The sequence below is a fragment of the Oryctolagus cuniculus genome, chromosome 4, assembly GCF_051225735.1.
Source record: "Oryctolagus cuniculus isolate XC-2025 breed Fujian yellow rabbit chromosome 4, ASM5122573v1, whole genome shotgun sequence".
Classification (NCBI taxonomy): Eukaryota; Metazoa; Chordata; class Mammalia; order Lagomorpha; family Leporidae; genus Oryctolagus; species Oryctolagus cuniculus.
Genome location: NC_142870.1, coordinates 151,628,157 through 151,644,255, shown reverse-complemented (window position 1 = coordinate 151,644,255; position 16,099 = coordinate 151,628,157). Strand labels below are relative to the sequence as shown.

The following is a 16,099-nucleotide window of genomic DNA, read 5'->3' as shown; positions in this document are numbered from 1 at the left end:
CGCAGGGTGCACATGGACACCTGCACCCCACATCACAGGGCCTGGGTTTGAGCCCCGGCTCCACGTCCACTCCGGCTTCCTGCTGATGCTCACTCACGACGACTCAAGGACCCGGGTGCCTGCCATCCATGTGGGAGACCTGGCCATTGTTGAGCATTTGGGGGGGTGAACCAGTGAGTGGAAGACCTCTCCGCCTCCGCGCCTTTCAAATACCTAAGAATTTACAAAATATTCCCCAAGCTGGGGAAAGAGTCCTTCCCACCGACAATAACTGCTGTCTGCTCCCCCGCCCCGCCTACAGTGTCCCATGGACCCTGTGTGGCGCCCCGCGTCCTTCCCAGCGTCTCATTCTCCCTTCCTTAACTTTCCCCACGACGCCCGCCATCCCACCTCCCGCATGCCCCACGCGGTGAACTCTGCTCTCCTGGCCCTTCCCGGGGATCCTGGGACAGGCTGGCGTCATCCAGCCCTTTTTATTATCCCCAAGGCATAGCGAGAGTTAGCCTCTCACAGCCGCTCGCGATAGCGCCCTCCTCATACCCGAAGGCCTTTGCGCCCGGAAATACGCAGGAGCTCGGGCGCCCTCCCCCGGAAGCAGCCCGCTGCCAATGACTGGCGGCGAAGGAACGCGAATGTCCAGCCCTCCACTCAGGGGCCTGCGGCTCTGCCGTGGGGTTCACGTTGTAGCTCTGTACTCGGGGTCAGAGACAGGACTTCAGCAGAACCCCATCTTGGCCTGGCGTCTCCCCCTGCCCCATCTTCTCTCGTGTCTGCACAGGTTTCTTCTGAGAGCTCTCCTTTGATGATTCCCTTATGTCATTTCTCCTTTCCGGCTCTGCTTCTGGGGAACACACCCCAAGCTCGTGTTGTCTCTTCTGGGAGACTCTGACCATACGGGCGCCTGCTCGGGAGACCTGGCTGCTCCCCTCCCGGGCCAGTGGATGATGATAGCCCAGGTACTTGGGCCCCTGCACCGTGAGGGAGACCCGGATTGAAGCTCCTGGCTCCTGGCTCCTGGCTTCAGCCTGGCCCCGTCCTGGCGAGGCCCAAGTTCAGTAAACATCAGTTAGCCGCCAGCACAGGTGGCTCAGTCACGTTGACCATGCCCTTCATGTCCTTCAGTACTTTGGCTTAGTACTCTAGCATTTGAAACGCTCCCACGTTTTGTTTTGGTAGAGTTGAGCTTAGAGCGCGTGGAGGTCTTGCCTCTCTTGCAGTAGTCTGCATACAATCTGCCACACCACCCTTCCTTAGGGTTTGGTTTGGTTTCTCTCTGACGGCACCCAGGGGAGGCTGTGGCTTCCTCAGACAAGCCTCAGTTTCCCCGTTCTGTCAAAAGAATGGACTGTACAAGACGAGGTTCAAGCTCCCTTCCAGCACTGGTGAGTTATAGCTCCCAGGGCCCTAGGATTTTTGCTTTAAAAAGAAAGCCCCTGCTGCTCATTGCCCTTGACGCTGGTGTGGAAATCCCTGTCACCTGTGTGTTAAGATGGCCCAGGCGCTCTCTGCTGTGTCCCTGGAGCAGCTCTGTGTCCCTGGAGCAGTGTTCTAGGGCCGCATGTGGCCAGGATCCCCTGGGAAGCCAAAAGCACATATGGTTGCCAGAGAGTCTAACTCTGTGACTCAGAATTTGCCATCTGCTAAACAGCTTTTAATTGAAGCTCCGAGAGGCAGAAGCTGGCTGGAAAAATCTTGCAAGTTGATGCAATAGGATTATCTTCCCTAACGAGGTTTTCCTATGTTTAATTAGTTGGCAGCATTCTGTCGCAGGCGGATAATTTGGATGTCGGCCCTTTGGGTGCCCTCCTGCTCCACCTCCCCCACCCGGTGTTTGAACCCCACAGCCTCTGGTGTTTCGCTCCTGGAAGACACACTGCTCATGGTTGGAGGCACCCAGCGTCTTTTCTTCACTGCTTAGCATGCAGGTGAGTTATTTCAACCTGGCTGGGGAAGCCAAGTGTCACCAGTTCTCAACAATTGCTGTGTGCATCAGTCATGGTGCATGGAGGAAACACACCAGGACCCGTCAGGCAGGCATGACTGGAGGGAAAGCCAGTCACTTGCCCACGGGGCTAGAGAAGACTTTGAGTGGTGTGGACATCTGCTGTCAGCAAGAGGTGGGTGAGGGAATAAGCTCCTGGAGGTGTGGCCTAGGACAGTTGCAATTCTTCCTCTTTCCCAGCGGGAGCAATGGGAGACACGGTGCAGCAAAACCAGTATGTTAGGAAGTAGAGACTCGGTATAGGAACCAACGTTAGATGGTCTTCATTTTCACCTTTTTGTTTTGGAAAATTCTTTTAATTTTAACCACTTAATTATAGAGAATTTGAAAACATACAAAGTGGAAAGAACTTTTTTTAAAAAAGTATTTAATTTATTTATTTGAGAGGTAGAGTTACAGAGAGACAGAGAGTTTTCCAGCCACTGGTTCACTCCCCAAATGGCTGCAACGGCTGGAGCTGCGCCAATCCGGAGCCAGGAGCCAGGAGTTTCTTCCAGGTCCACTGCTCTGGTGCAGGGGCCCAAGCACTTGGGCCATCTTCTACTGCCTTCCCAGGCCATAGCAGAGAGCTGGATCAGAAGAGAAGCAGCCAGGACTAGAACCAGCACCCATATGGGATGCCAGTGCTGCAGGTAGAGGATTCACCCACTGCACCACAGCACCAGCCCCAAGAACAGTTTTTTTTTTAAAGCCCTCTATACCCATAACTCAGTTTCCTTTTTTTCTTATATAAAGATTTTATTTATTTGAAAGAGTTACACAGAGAGAGAAGGAATAGCAGAGAGAGAGAGAGAGAGAGAGAGAGAGGTCTTTCATACACTGGTTCACTCTCCAATTGGCTGCACTGGCCAGAGTGATGCCGATCTGAAGCCAGGAGCTTCTTCCCGTCTCCCACATGGGTGCCAGGGCCCAAGGACTTGGGACAACTTCCACTGCTTTTCCAGGCCTCAGCAGAGAGCTGGATTGGACGTGGAGCAGCCAGAACTTGAACATATGGGATGCTGGCACTGCAGGCAGTGGCTTTACCTACTGTGCCACAATGCCGGCCCCCCCATTACTCAGTATACACAACTTTCATCAACTCAAGGCAGTCTTCTTTCACCTTTGCCCTCACTAGTCCCCTGTCACATTCCCCATAATACATCTTTGTGTTTTAAGGTTGGGCAGACCAAGTTCAGGTATAAATGAAGGAGAGTTAATGGCATCTGATTTTCTCAATGGATGAGGGTGGAGGTGTGGGGCATTCTTTGGGGGTGACATAGGTATATTTTGGAAAAAGCAAGGTCCACAACACACTGTTACTTAATTCTTCTTTGTATATGGAAAAACAGTATTGTTTTCATAATATAAACTGCTCAAGGCAAAGCTGGACAAAAGCTTTCCCAAAACAGGGAATACAGATTACATCAAAAAATCAACGAGACTTCTGTTTATGAGAAAACAGTCATAGGTTAGGTTAGATTATAAAATACAGGGTTAGGGGGTTGGCGCCGTGACACACTTGGTTAATCCTCTGTCTGCAGCGCTGGCATCCCATTTGGGTGCTGGGTTCTAGTCCCGGTTGCTCCTCTTCCAGTCCAGCTCTCTGCTGTGGCCCAGGTGCTTGGGCCCCTGCACCCACATGGGAGACCAGGAGGAGGCACCTGGCTCCTGGCTTCAGATCAGCACAGCACCGGCCATAGCGGCCATTTGGGGAGTGAACCAACAGAAGGAAGACCTTTTTCTCTGTCTCTCTCACTCTCTAACTCTATCTGTCAAATAAAAAAATAAATACAGGGTTAGAATATGTCCAAGATCCCTTTCCTCTTTGCCCCTGGGACAGCCCTAACCCTAACTCTGGGCATGAGAGGCTGTGGCTGTTTCTCTTTCTAGAATCCAGTACAGTGTTGTGTAACCAGGAGTCTTCAGCGAATGCCTTAGAGAGGCAGCCGTCCTTGAAGTCATAGTCAAGGTTCTGAACTGATGAGTGGTGTAGAGGAAATTGCTCGTGACCATCTTGGATGTGCATTCCTAAATTGGAAAAAGGTCTTGAAAATAAGAAAACCCCATAGTTTTTGAACTCTGCTCCCTGGAATCTTGGGCTTGCATGAGGGGTTTGGCAAGCATTGACATAACCCAGATAGTCTTGGAAAAAAATTGGACTGCTTGAGGAAACCCTTTATTGCATATGTTTTATTTTTGAGTTTTGCTGTCAAATTTCATTAGAATTTGTTTTGAGGTGAGTTCTGACACTGAGAACTTATTGACAATAGTCCTCCTTCCCCAGGGAGGGTCTGGTCATGTAAGAGGCTGTGCAGCTTGCCCAAGTTCACGCACCTTGTGGGGGTCGATGGGACGAAGGCCTTAATACACTGGGATCCATGGGCACTTGCCATGGTTGCTGGACTGGGAGCCCCAGAAAGTGTTAGCATAAGAAGAAAACTCTTTGGAGTAGAAGGTCTGCTCTCATCAGTTCTCGTGCTCCCCCAGCCTTGGGCTGGGCTCAGAAAGCCACTTGCTTGCTGTTGGCCCTGCAATGGTTCCAGGGAGAGGAGGGGCTGTGGTTCAGGCAATGCCCTGGAGCCCTGCTAGGCTTCCGGGCTGCTGGCAAGGGACCCTTGGGATGCTGTGTCTCCAGCCCCAGCTGGAGGTGCACCATCACTAAATCACCCTCACACTGTCTGCCCTGGGTATTGGGGGGGCGGGTTCCTGCTGAGGAAGCCACTGGCAGTGATCCAGCAACAGGGAGTGTGCAGGCTGTGGGGTTTCTCTCCGATGAGCTAAGGTGCCCCTGAACCACGGACCTTGTAGTGCTCTGGTCTTGTAGCTAAGTCCAGGTCAGAAGTTACAAGTGACTGGTCACTAGTCTGAAGACAACATCTCGAAATGTTTTGTTTAGTTTGAAAAGTATTCAAATATTTCTTGAGTAAATCATAAGCATTTTAAATTTGGGAAAGTTTACAATAAAAACTTCAGATTTTTAAATTTTTCTTGAGGAGAAAAGAAAAAAAAGATCTAGCAACACTAGGCAACACATTCTTATTCCAGTCCACTGGAACGGGAGCTTTAAATTGGGCTTACATTCTGCTGTTTGTTTTAGTCCCCACCACTCCCTATTGTCTTACGCCCAGCCTGTTTCACTTGTTCAGTTTGCCTCCTGGACCCTGTAGCAATCTAGATTGGAGATCTGACCCAATACTCCCTGGCCGGAGTTTTAATCAATGATTCTCCTGTATCAGTGTCAGAATCCTCCATGGGGCTTATCTTAGCCTCCGCTCCAGGGTCCCTGGTTCTTGTGCGTAAAGGAGACTCAGGGTTTACGCTCTTAACCAGCAGCCCTGGGGGTTCTGACACAAGTGGTTCTATGACCCTTGTTCAAGGGCTACTATAGAGTTAAGGTCCTCAATATTGGGCATACATTTGAATCTTCAGGGTAAAATTTAAAAATATACTGACCTCCAGTTTGCAATTGAATTAGAAAACATTAGAGGCAGGACCTAGCATAGTTATTACTTATTCATTTGTTTTGAAAAATCCAAAAACCACAGAAGATTTGAAAGAAGAGTACAGTGGACTCCTTTAAGCCACTGATCTAGATTTACCAACGAATAGCTACGTGTCATACCCACTCTGTCTCTTTGGCCATGCGCATGCACACTTCCATTCAGCCAAACCATGCAAAAGCAGGCTGTGGGCCCTTGATGGGGCTCCTCTCTGTGTTTCGGCACGATTGTCCCCAGAACAGGGACCTCCTCCTACCCAACCATGCACGATGACCATCAAGCCTGAGATGGGGTTCCTCGTGCTTGGGTTCGATTGGATGGTTCTAGCAAGAACCCTGCACAGGCACACAGTGGTGCTGTGTGATGCTGTGGTCCTGCTGCGGTGTGAATGTTGTTTGTCCCCTGGGAACCCTAGGTTGGACCTTCGTGCCCATTTTCAGGTAGGAAGAGGGTGGAGCCTTAGTCTGCCTGTGGTGTTCAAAGTGGGGCTTTTGGGGGTGGCCAGGCTTGGATAAGCTCATCAGGGTGGAGCCCTCGCGGTTGCCTCTTGGTGGTTTTGTAAGAGGAAAGAGGGAGACCAGGGCACACATACACACATGCCTCTGCCTCGCACTGCCCTGGGGTGCAGCAGGCTAAGCCACCCCTTGTGATGCCAGCATCCCCTCTAAGCACTGATTCAAGTCTCAGATACCCCACTGACCACCCGGGTTCCTGCTAACCTGCCTGGGAGGCAGCTGATGGGGGCCAAGTGCTTGAGTCAGATCAAATCGCCAGGTGTCTTGGATTTGCTTTGAGATAGGCCAAGGCATCGCTCTGATTGGACGGCGTGTCCTGAACCCCGCCTCCATGCCCTGGGCACCGAGGTGAAGGCAGTGTATTTGCTCATAACGTGCTTTACAGGCCTGGGCGATAGAGGCCTGGATTGCAAAGGGTTCGAACTCATTCGGCGCTGCAGTGGAAGTAGCTTCAGTCTGTGGGAGGAGAAGAACCCGGCTGGGCAATGTGACGACTGGGGACTGCACACAGCAGTCAGAATGGCTCTGCACTCGCCACTCCTGGAGAGAACAGGCGTGTTTCCAGGTCGGGCCTGGGAGTCTCTGAAGCAAAGCTGAGCCTGGGTTAAGCCTCGCCCTGGGTGAAATGGAGTCTGGGATGATCAGGAGGAGGGGACAGGGGAGGATTCAGAGAGTAGTAGGGAGGGGTCACTCATCTCAGAGCATTAGAAGAGGGGGAACTGTGGTTCGTTAGTTTGAGTGACATCTGCTCAAGAGGAGGTGGTCAGAGAGGGTTTCCCGGGGGAGGCAAATCTTGGCGCCACAGTTGTAATATTCTGGATAGATGAGAGGCTGTGGATGGGAAGTACAGAGATGTGGGCGTTTGTATTGTGTCCTAGGAATGATAAGACCATGAAAGACCCCGAAGGCTGCCTTGTGCTAGCCCTCGTGGAAGATTGGTGCAATTATACCCGTTCCTCACCTCTCCCTAAACCCTTGCTTCTTGCTACGTAACTGCTGTGCCCTCCCACACTGACTCTTGGCTCGGCTGTATGAGTTGCTTTGGCCAACAGAATGAGGCAGAAGGTCTGTGAGCAATAAAGGCCTAATTTGCAAATCTAGGGGGTCCAAACCCTGCCATGGCTAAGAAAGCTCGAGCCCTTGGCTGGCTCTTGGTTCCTGCGAGATAACCTTCATGCCTTCCGAAGGTCCTGCCTGATGGAGTGTCATTGTTCATCTGTGTTCCCAGGTGTTCCCCTGTGCCAGCTGGTCTCTGCAAACACCGAAAGGCATGGCTGGGGCTGTGTGCCACATGGCATCAGCTTAACCTCCTCTGGGAGACTGGGAACTAAGGGCAGCCACACACAGGCATGAGTTCAGGGAGAGGTGAGGAATTTCCCAGCAGGATTCCTGGACACCAAAGCTCAGGTGAGTTGCCTGCTGGCTCCATCCCCTGGCTGTGGTCCTGTCGTTGCTAGGAGGACTAAACACTGTCTGGACTACTCTGCTAGGGGGCGAGAGCAACTGCAAAGTCACACCTGCTGTCTCCTGCACCCTCCCCCTGCACCTGTTCCCCATTGTCCACCCATCCCTACCCTTTTCCAGTAGTGAACTATATAACCATGAGTATAACAGCTTTACTAAGCTCTGTGGGTCTTTCCAGTAGATCTTGGAGGTCCCGGAACTTTTGACAGTATGCCCATTCTGAGTGTAGGTTTCAAGAACCTTGCAGGTGTTTCTGCCTATTCCTTTTTAAAAATTATTTGACAGAGTTACAGACAGTGAGAGAGAGAGAGACAGAGAGAAAGGTCTTCCTTCCGTTGATTCACTCCCCAAATGGCCGCCACGGCCAGTGCACTGTGCCGATCTGAAGCCAGGAGCCAGGTGCCTCCTCGTGGTCTCCCATGCGGGTGCAGGGCCCAAGCACTTGGGCCATCCTCCACTGCCTTTCCGGGCCACAGCAGAGAGCTGGACTGGAAGAGGAGCAACCGGGACTAGAACCCGGCGCCCATATGGGATGCCGGTGCCGCAGGCAGAGGATTAACCAAGTGAGCCACGACACCGGCCCCTCTGCCTATTCCTTTACACTTCTGGGATTGTCATGAGAAGGATATGCTTGGATTAGCTCACTAGTCCAGAAAGGATCACTGAAGCATGTAGAGCAAGGCCATGTCCAACAACCCCATCCTCCATCAGTTGGTCCCCAACTGACTGTGCATGAGTGAACCAGGCAGAGAAGCGCAGAACCACCCAGCCGAGCCCTGCCTGTAGTTCCTGACCCACAAGCTGACACACATACCTGTGAGAAATAATACACAGTTGCTGTTCCAAGCCACTGGGCTTTCAAATGATGCTTCATGCAGCAATAGAATTGATAAACCCCAAAGCAACAGTGGTGGGCTCAGTCTTGCTCTAACTGATTTTGGAGCCCCTGGAACCCCTGCAAGCTGCTTATTCTGAGGGTCTCTGTACCTCCAGCTTCCCAGTCAGGACAGAGTAACAGACCAGCCAGCTGTGTGATTTACTCACACAAAGTGCAAGGGATCGGTTGCTCCTAAGGTTGCCCCACTGTCACTAAGGAAGGTTTTTGTGGAGCCTTTGTAGGGAACGGACAGGATGAGTGAAGAGGGGCGTGGTCTGAGAGCAGTGCTGGGCAAGAGGATAGGGGAGTGGGCCTCAGGGAGAACTAAAGAGAAAAGGACTCTGTGGAAGGTGGGCTGGTGTTTTGGTGCACTGTGTGTTCTAGAACAGAATACCTGAGCCTGGGCAATTTGTAAAGGCAAGAAGTTTGTTAATTAGGTCCTGGTTCTAGAAGTCCGAGATCTCTGGAGGGCCTCGTGCTGAGTCGTGACTTGGCAGAAAAGCAGAAGCCACATGGGGTTGTGCAGAAGAGGGAGAACACGAGGGGAAGCCTTGCTTTATGGCATCCCACCCTCGCAGGATCCAATCCAGAGCCGCCAGAAAGATACTGACCCCTCTTGATGGCCTAGTCACCCCTTAAAGACCCCAACTCAACACTGCCGTCCTGGCAGGGGAATCTCAACGTGGTTTCAGAGTGGACAGACCATGCTCGAACCACAGCAGGCAAGGAAGAATCTAGGGGGTATTTTTGGCTACCATTTGACTGGGCGCTTCCGCCAGATGTGTGCACCCTCACTCCGGGCAGCTTGTGCCTTCCAGTGTGCTTCAGGCTCCTGTTCTTCTTGGATGTACCGCTGACCTTGTGGATCTCGCCAGTTTTGAATTCTCTGCTTCTGACTCCCGTGCCCGACAGTCAAGGTCAAGGGTTGCTTCATTCTCTGGGTCCATCTACTCCTAGCTTCCCCAGGGTCTCAGCCCTACTTGATGGAACCCTGGCTTCCAGGGCCTTTCCCAGGTAATGCCTGCCCTCCCAGGACTTCCCCGACCAGATGCGGGTAGATTGGATTAGTGTTGAGCAAATATTCACCACCCTTGCCCTTGCTCCCTGGCAACGGGCATCCCCACACCCAGACACACACAGCGACTTTGGGTTGGTCTGTGTGACTGGCTTTGGACAGTGAACTGTGAGTGGGAGTGAAAGTGTGCTCATCCTAAGGGGGTTGTATATCTGCCCACCCCTCTGGGAGGTTCTGACCTCCACCTTGAGAGGATCATGCCCAGCTCACCAGCTCATGGGCCGATTTGAACCTGATCTTCACGTTGAAGCAGAGCCGCCTTAGTCAGTTCCTAGGCATTAGAACCAGTTTGGAGCAGTTTGTTATGCAGCCTGTTCTAGTGGCTGCTGACTAACACAGCCCCAGCCCGAGAGGGGACGGCCACTCTTGCCAAGTGAGATCACTGTTACGGTAACAGCTACCACAAACCCCTAACGAAGGAAAATCCCTTTTATTCAGAGACACTTACATAAGCCCATCGTAGGTATCAGTTTTTCAGGCAAGCATGAATCACCCGTTTGGCTCTTTTTTGTTTATAAGAGTTGGGAAAGTAATGTTAAGGCGTGAGTACTCCCGACAAAAACAAAACACCCAAGTGTGTGTGACCTGATCCACTGCGGCCAGTCCAAGTAGAGGTCAAGGATACAAAGTGTTACTTTGCCTCAGGGAAAGACACTTGCCCAGAAGTGGATCGAACCCCCGGCTTGTCCTCCATCCAGCTGCAGGTCTGAGGGCTAGAGAGGAGACATGGCACGCTGCTACAGGACAGGCCTGTGAGAAAGCCTTCCCACTCCCGAACTGGTGGTGTCTGGTCGTAAGTGGAGGCGTGCCGTGGGGGAGGGGAGCTGGCCTGGTTTTCCGGCAGGGCTGCCCCGGCGGGGCACTGCCGGCTGGGGCGTCAGCAGCCATGCTGGAGGCTGGAGCCCCAGCTGAAGGTGTTGGCAGAACTGGCTTCTTCCGAGGCCTCGCTCCCTGACTTCCCACGGATGTCTTCTCCCTGTGCCTTCCCGCACGGCCGCTCTGTGCCTGCCTGTGGCTTCCCCTCTTCTTAGAAGGACACCCCCGTGACCTCACTGAACTCGTCTTCCCTCTGTAAAGACCCCATTTCCCCATGCAGCCATCTTCTGAAGTGCGAGGGATTAGGACTTCCACATCTGAATTTCGGGGAGACTCGGTGTGTTCCAAGACACGGAGTCAGATCAGCACGAGGGTGGGGGCGCTGGCCAGGAACATCCCGTGCTGCCAAGGGAGAGGAGTTTCCATCACAGGAGCTATTTCTGTGCTGACTGGATGACCTCGTTAGCAAGACCGTCTCTTTCATTCATTCAGTAACGAGGCCCGTACAGCCTCCCTCCAGAGGGGCCGGGAAGCAGGTAGGGTGTATTCCCTTCTGCAGCCACACCGCTCAGCACAGAAGCAGACCTGTGATGGCCACCTTGGAGTATAACAAGGGACGACGCTGGCACGGCCAGGGAGGGTAGCAGACGGTATCTGTTGCTCACACAAACCTCATGGTTTCAGGTACGAAGAAATCCTTCTTATCTCAAGGAGCTTAAGGCCTTTACCCAGTCCCAAGAGCGACTTGAAGGTGTTCTAAGTCGGTATGGATTCTGGCAAAGCCTCCAGTCCACAACAACCAAAGTGTCCTAGCTAGATATTTCTAGAAAATTCTACTTTCCTGTTAATAAATACATAAATATATAAACACATGAATGAATCAAACGACTTCCATGGCCTTCGTTCTTTATCCTTCCTTCTTCCGGACTGAACTATAGAGGTGATACCTGGAGCTAGGACACCCATCTTGCAACCATGAGGCAGCCAAGTGCCCCAAGGATGGGGGATGACAAGACAGGAAGGGTCTCCTTCTTTGTGATGTCAGCCCTAGAGTATGCACTCTACTGGCTGCTTAAATGAAAAATAAATAAAGCTCTATCTGTTTAAGCGTGAGAAGTTGAGTTTGCTGCCACCCATAGTCAAACATACCCCAAATTGAATCCGATAGGAATTGCAACAGAAATAGCGCTCCCACCAGGGTCTGCAGGGAAAGCAGTTGCTATGCAGGTGAAGGGTGGGGAAAGCCCTCCGGATGGAGGGGCCCTGCTGTTAAGGCCGAGGCTGGAGAGAGCATGGCCAGAGCAGGCAGGGCCTTGTAGGACCAGACACAAGGATTTTAGCCCCCAAAAGGCTAGGGTAACACAACCCTTTGAGTCCCGTTGATGTAAGCAGACAGATAGGATAAATTCGATGAGGTTTGCGAGCTGGAAGACCACACCCCCTGTGTGATCTCACATCCCTACTTGGTCCCACTTGTATGCCCACCTGCCAATCAGGCTACGTAACCACTCCCCTTTTATCCCCTTAGGAAGTGATGAAAGGCCTGGAACATGGTGGGCCCCTCCCTTATTGCCCTTGCTTTGCCTCCGGGGTGCGTGGACTTTGGGCTGCCCGCTCTCTGTTTTCTTCCCTGCATGTTTGCTCCATGTGGCTCCTGGCCTGCTCTCTGCTTGCTATGGACCCAACTTAGCTTCTAGACTTCTCTTTCTCCCCTAAATGAAGTCCTCACTCTCCTGCATGTTTCTCTCACTGAATAAAATCCTTAGAAACTTACCACGTTGTCTGGTGTATTTGAGCCAGTATTCGGAATTTGTCTCTGAACACGTGGCAAGGGCCCGCAGGCTTATCAATAAGCAGGAAAATTATCAATAAGCAGGACGGTGTCACCATGTCCTCAGCCGTGAAGCATGGGGCTCTCCCACAGCACGTGGCGTGGAGTACTATTGCCCAGACAGACAGCACGCTCTGTCTTTGCTTCGGCCTGGTGAGTTAAGAGTTTCCAGCCGGAATTTGAACACAGGATGAAGCACTCGGGGGGGGTTGACTGTTGGCTTGGTTGTCCGCTTTGGGCCTCAGAGTGAGAACAGTGAGCCATCTCTGCCCTCCGCAAGTCCAGACTGAGGCTCAGCCACTTTCCCTTCGGCTGATAGTGGGAGGCAGTTTTCTACTGCTCTTTTGTGTTTTAAGAATCTTTTCTCCTTAATATGGAGAGAATTGATAAAGGTGTTGTCCTCCAAAGGTGCATGGAAACCACAGAGGGCATAATGCAGTTGATAGGGGCGGTTAAATCAGGGTCAGTGCCTCCATCCCTAGGCCCAGAAATGCCACTGTAGGATCAGTGGTCAAGGATCCCACTGCCTGGGCCTTGCTGTCCTCCCCCACCCCTAGCGGAATGCTTAGCCAGTCCCCTCGGCCACCCACGGAGCCTGCAGCCACCCCACTGCTGGGGAACATCTGAAGAACACACTTTCTAGAATGGTTTTTGATCCATTCCCGGCCCGCACTTGTGGGTCTTCCTGAGCAAACTTCACATCCTGAGCTTCACGGTTCGGCTCCAAGTGCCAAGATTTTTGCAGAAGGAAATCAATATTTAGTTGCCACCGTGGGAGTTCATTGTATTTGCCATTACAGTCTGCTGGTTAAAATATGAGAGCATCATTGTCATGGATTGGTGTGCAGATGGGTTAATGAAAGCGCAGGGCGTGGGGCACAGCCGCGCTCTCTCCAGGCAGATTTGCAAGGAAGGCCTTGGAAGAACATCTCGCAGCCACCAGCTGAGATTTTAGGGAATCTTTACCCAGGAGGTCCAGAATATCTTCTTCCCGGCTTCCACGCACAACAACAACTTGCCAAGCCTGACCCCTACCACCCAGGCCCTCTGAGAGTACCCCGCAGGTCCCCATGAGCACAGCCCTCAGCAATGCCTGTGTCCCTGCAGGAATTCCGCCCTCTTTGTTGTCTGAGGCCCCAGCGCTTCCTCCCCACCCCCACGTTGGCTCCCACTCCGCCAGTGCTGTTTTGAGAATTTCCCCTGCCAGATAAAAATCTTCCAGGGGCCAAGGACTCTTTGTGACGGCAGCTCGGCTAATGCTCTGAGGGGGATGCTAAATCGGGATGCTGATTCTGCCCTCAGTGAGGCAAACAATTGCAACACCTCCTGCTTCCCACCTCGGCTTGCAGAGGGCAAAGCCTAGGGCTTCCTCCTCCCTGTTCCCCTGCGCCCTTCTTTGAGGAAGAACACCTTGCACTCTGCAAAATTGCGTCCTCCGAGACCTGCGCTGAGGGGGTTTCTAGGGGAGGTCGCACGGGGTGAGCATCCTTGCTGGTGACTCTGCTGTCCCCAGAATCCCTGCCATTCCTCTCCCGGGTTCTGTCACCTGTTGTCGTGTGAGGATCAACTCTGCATGGAGTGAGGCAGCCTGGGAGCATTTCCTCCTCCTGGCTCCTCAATTTCTCCTCCAGGATTCATACAACCCCCCACCCAGGGTTTGGGATGAGGACAAACCTGAGTGACTGCTGCCCCCCCCCCCCCAAGTGGTCCTCTGAGTAGACCTGCCCCTCCGACCTCTCCAACTCACCACTGGGCACACCTAGGAGCCCAGCCCCCCTCTTCCATTAGGGTAAGTTCTCCCCGCCCCAGAAGGCTCCCACTGTTGCTTCCAGCTGGGGGCAATGGCGAGTGGAAGGTGGGGCTGGACCGAATGCAGGCTGCAGGCTGAAGACGCCTGCAGGCACAGAGCTACGGATTTGCACTAGAACTAGTCTTGTACAGAGTGCAAGGTGGGCCTTGGAGAACCGCATCCATGAGTAGGGATCAGCTGGGTTCTGAATTAGGGGTACAGAGGCAGGCAGGCAGGAACCAGGGCTGGTCCCTGGGCTGGGGAGTAAGTCAGCACAGCAGGTGTGTGGCTGTCTGTTTTCCATGCTCCTGTTTAGCCCTGTCCCCTATGGAAGGGGCCCATCTGCATAGCCCGTGAAATTAAGAAAATCATGCTCTGTGGCATGATCAAAAAAAGATCTTTTTCATCCCCTTAGCTTAGGGAAATCAATATTTTTCACTATGAAAGGAGCTTGGAATAGCATGGGCGCTGATGGAGCAAGGACATAAGCCTCAACCACTTTAGGTTCTTGTTCCCCCTGCCTTCGTACAGGGGGCCAGTTCTGTCTCACACCCTACCCGACCCCACCCCCTGCATTTTTCCCCAGGTTTGGAAGCCAGGGGGCCAAACCTGAAGAACCAGAATGGAGAAGCTCACTTCTACCTACTGCCCTCGACCCAACCCCTAGCCCACTAAGAGATAAAAAGGCCCAGTGTGCTGGGGTCTGGCCTCTGCCGCGTGTTTGGTCTGTGTACACGCTGACAGTTGGTCGACCTCTGCGGGTTTATTTTCTTGGAATAAATTCGGCCTGGCTGCGAGTTCATATTCTGTCTCCTCTCTGTTCTGCACTGCTTTTCCTTACAGGCAGGAGAGCAGGTCATGGTATGAGAATTACCACAGAGTTTATTGAGATTCAAGTACTTGAGCATTCTTGCTTCCCTAAATCCATCATAATCTGCCCTGTGGGCAGGCCATGCTATTCATTTTCCTTGCAGTCTAATTTCCTTGTCATGAATTAGTACTTGCTTTCTCCTATTTACTCTAGAGCCCTACAGATACAGGCCAGATGTTTGTCTATGGTCTGCGCCTTGTCTCCCAGGACCCCACACACCAGCAAGTAGTGCTGGCTGTGCTCTTTAAGACCAGATGTTGGGGCTGGCACTGTGGTGCAGCGGGGTTAAAACCCTGGCCTAAAGCGCCGGCATCCCATATGGGCGCCAGTTCTAGTCCCGGCTGCTCCACTTCCGATCCAGCTCTCTGCTGTGGCCTGGGAAAGCAGTAGAAGATGGCCCACATCCTTGGGCCCCCGTACCCCATGAGAGTCCTGGAAGAAGCTCCTGGCTCCTGGCTTTGGATCAGCGCAGCTCTGGCCATCGGGGCCATCTGCAGAGTAAACCAGCGGATAGAAGACCTCTCTCTATCTCTCCGCCTCTCTCTGTAACTCTGTCTTTCAAATAAATAAAATAAATCTTTAAAAAAAGAGAGAGATCAGATGTGGTTTCCCTATGTCCACACCTTTACAGGTTCACATCTGGAGTTCCAGGGCTGTCACAGCTCATAAAGAGGTGTGTTTTGATGACATTTGTTGGAGAGGCTTTTTATGAATGATTCTAGAAAACTCTGGAGCCCTGATAAGTTGCATATATGAATGGGGCAGGGATGGAAAGGGGAGGTCATGTCCTCCTGCAGGGGGCTGGTAAAGCTGTCACCTGTGGTGCCAGCATCCCACATGGGTGCTGATTTGAGACCTGGCAGCTCCGCTTCTGACGCAGCTCCTGACTTGTGTGCCTGGGAAAGCAGTGGAAGATGGCCCAAGTCCTTGGGCCCCTGCACCCATGTGGGAGACCCAGGAGAGGCTCTGGACTCTTGGCTTTGGCCTGGCACAGCCCTGGCTGTTGCAGCCATTTGGGGAGTGACCCAGAAGATGGGAGATCTCTCTATGCCTCTCTCTGTGTAACTCTTTCAAATAAATAAAACTTAAATAACAATAAAAAAATCCTGCAGGATAGGGACAACCTGCAGTTGATCTCAACTTCTCATGGATTCTATGTTTGCAAGCCACCCACTCCCTACCATTTATCTGTAATCCCCAAGTCAGCATCTGCAGGGTTTTGATGGTCATTCGCAGACACATGCACGGTAGTGGAAGATCTGAGCTGCTCAACAGCCACCCTCACAGATGAGGGTGAGCAAGGCACCCATACAGAGATGGACACTCACACCGTTCTGGGTCGGCTGTGTGTGGTGTGAATCCCAACTTCGGCACTGA

The 16,099-nt window shown here is 52.4% G+C and overlaps 1 long non-coding RNA gene across 1 annotated transcript; it reads left to right on the top strand.

The window, feature by feature from the left end:
* The first annotated feature begins 1,794 nt into the window (after nt 1–1,794).
* LOC103350351 (uncharacterized) lies at nt 1,795–11,195 on the top strand. The gene is made up of 3 exons (XR_016232834.1): nt 1,795–1,925; nt 7,228–7,406; nt 9,159–11,195. It is a non-coding gene; the product is annotated as an uncharacterized LOC103350351 (long non-coding RNA).
* The last annotated feature ends 4,904 nt before the right edge of the window (nt 11,196–16,099 follow it).